Here is a 2,994-nt window from a genome sequence, read left to right on the forward strand (position 1 = left end):
TAGATAGATAAATAAATAAATAAATAAGTGCTAGTGATGGCAGGCAGAGATGGTGTTAGAAGGAGTTCATGAAGGGCCAGGACTCTCAAGGCCCCTCTCTGCTATTTCAAGGGGTTCACATTTTTCTTCTGAAAGTCGCAGGAGATGCTCCAGGACTTTATGCACGCAACGATAAGTCAGATTTCAGGTTTTAGAAAAGTGAAAATAAAATAAAAGTGCTTTGGCACATTTGCACTCATTCTGTCCAGAAACTTGTCCTTTGTGTCTTTCCCTCTTCCTTTCTTTGGTACTAACCATGTAGCTGCTGTGTAGGAGTCTGTATGTAAGAGTGTGGGTTTTCATGCAGCTGCCTTCTTAGGCCAAGGTGCTAGTGATCTGTGCGTGTCTGTTTCTTTTGTAATTACCTGTACGTTTTGATTACAAGATAGCTGTTAACTTTAGCTTTTGCATTCATAACTCCAAATTGGTGGGAATGTAAGGAATCAACCTTAGTTTGTCTAAAATGTTTTTGTTTCCTGCCATTCTTTGTGGATCCTGGGACACCTCATTGACCAGTTGGGTTGCAACCAAATGAGTTTCAAAGAGGTTTTTGAAGTTACCCAATCAGGGCATCCTGTTCAGGGGGTCACTGGAATTATTTTTATTTTACAGTTGAAGTTTAGTCATAAGCTAAACAAAGGATTTCCAAAAAGAGAGAGGATGCCTGGGAACTGGTTTTCTCCAACTGGCTGCTCGGACTCACCACACCTTACCAAGAATTTCTGCTGCTTCTGTAAAATATAAAGGCTTTGGGAAGGACACATAGGTCAGTTATATGCATCCAAGTCAAACCTGCTAATAGGAAAATCTGATATTTGTGGCTTCCGTTATTATTTATTAACTACATCTATGTATTTAAGTGTTTATGGATGTCCTATATTTAGTCAAAGCACTTCTAGATTCTGATGCTTAGTGATCATCTATATATCATGAGAAATAAAATGCAAAAGTAACCATGATAGCAATCCTTATTTTTTGGTGTGGAACCAAAAAATGAGAAGTGTTAGTGATGACAAGTAGAGATAGTGTTAGGAGTTCATGAAGGGCCAGGACTCTCAAGGCCCCTCTCTGCTAGCTCAGGGAGTGCACAGTTTTATTCTGAAAGCCACAGGAGACGCTCCAGGACTTTATGCATGCAATGATATGTCAGATTTCAGGTTTTAGAACAGTGTATATTATTTTAATTATTGAATCCTCATGAAGGGTAAATCAATGCCTATTTTACAGAGATGGGTTTGTTGGTTATTTATTTTTCCTTTGCCTGTTTCAGTACCAGAAATTGAACCCAGAACCTTTGAACTAAGTCTTGCTCAGTTCCTAGTTTGTATTTTTTTTTTATTTTCAAACAGAATTTTATTAAATCACCCAGATTGGGCTCAAACTTGTGATCCTCCTGCCTCAGTTTTCCACAGTGCTAGGATTGTAGGTATGGCCCACCAGGCTCAACCTTATCATTAAATGAACTATTCTATTTCACGGAGCTACCTCTTAGTTCTTTCTAGAACTAACTCCCATAAATCACATGGGGATAAATTAAAAACCACATAAACAGGTCTTTGCCTATTATTTTAGAGTGAAGCACGATTAGTTTGTCCACTTTTATAAGATGCCAGATAGAGAAAACAAAGAGTTAAAAATCACACATGCTACAGAATAAAGAGCAATTCTTATGAGTCAGGAGTTAAGGCAATAAAAGAAGCCATCCTTTCTGGTTTCCGTGTCTTCTGTAGTCCAGCTGTATGATGTAGTCTCCATCTCAACTAAAGTAGTAAACCGCAACCTACTCAGAGCTCTATCTATTCAAGATTGGAGTCCAGGCTGTGCCTTTAAAAAGAAAAAAGAGAAAAACAAAGAGTAAAACAAAACTGAATTGTTGGGTGGGAGAGGGATTCAACAGGGGAGAGATAGGAGGTAGAGGTGGGGGTTATTTCAGGCCTTGCTCCTTTAAGCCTTCCACGGCTGAGCTCCGGGTCAGACCTTGCTGTTGTGAAACACTGGAGCAGTTGTTGCGGTCTGAAGATAAACAGCATTCCAGCAGTTCCCCCAGAGGCTACTGGAGGCCTTGTGCTTTTCAACGTTTCGCTGGCCCTGCCGCATCCAGGAGGCAGGAGTTCCTGCAGTGCTTGCTGCAGCACACAAAGCCGTGGCTCTGTGCTCTCTGTGCTCTTAACTTGGGCCACAGCGATGGGTTCAGGGTGCTGCAGCGCAGTCATTAAGCTGATGAGACACTAGCATCCATAGCGTAGCTTTGGAAGCCTGGGTCGTCCTGACTGGAGGCCCAGTAAGAACCAGGGCTCCTTGCCATGATGGACAAGGTTTCCGTGTTCATTAAAATTTAGGCTGAATTAGGACTCACTGGGTTTATGTGAAGGCAAGCTGGGAAACCAGATGCAGGCTTTTACAAAAGCCAATTTGGGGTTTTCACCAAAAGATTGAAATTTAGGCCGGGGAGAAAGCTCAGCAGCATAAATATCTGACTGGCAAGCATAAGATCCTGAACTGGATCCTGGTACAAAAATAAATAAGTAAGTAAATAAATAAATAAAATAAAAAAGATTGAAACTAGGATTGCTATACCCAACAGAACAAAAATTTCATAGGAATTGCTCATAAGTTATTGGTTCTTCTATGGGTAGGAGTGGCTTTAAATAGGATAGAACCCCAACAAATCAAAGAATAGCTCAGAACTACCCTTTACTTCATGATGGAGGGTGGTTTGGGTGGTGACCCATGGATTGCAGCTGCCAGCACTGGGCCCTGATTTAGGTCTATGTGGAAATTCCAGCAAATTCTTTCCTGTTCACCACTTTTTGCAGTTCAGCTACACTCACACACTGCTATGATTCTTCCCCAAGGGAAACTTCCCCAAGGTAGGGATCTACTTTCCCCAAGGTAGATAAAAGGGGTATCAGTAACCTCATTGTGATGGAAAGAGTCTAAAATGACTTTGCTGAA

General features: G+C 41.2%; 1 long non-coding RNA gene across 1 annotated transcript in view; it reads left to right on the top strand.

Annotated features, from left to right (window-relative positions):
• The first annotated feature begins 716 nt into the window (after positions 1–716).
• Positions 717–2,994, top strand: part of LOC111812540 — a 6,652-nt gene continuing 4,374 nt past the window's right edge. Inside the window, exon 1 of the long non-coding RNA XR_002818029.1 lies at positions 717–805. This is a non-coding gene — a long non-coding RNA (uncharacterized LOC111812540). The remainder of the gene's footprint in view (positions 806–2,994) is intronic.

The sequence above is a fragment of the Octodon degus genome, unplaced genomic scaffold (assembly GCF_000260255.1).
Source record: "Octodon degus isolate 3935 unplaced genomic scaffold, OctDeg1.0 scaffold00128, whole genome shotgun sequence".
Lineage (NCBI taxonomy): Eukaryota > Metazoa > Chordata > Mammalia > Rodentia > Octodontidae > Octodon > Octodon degus.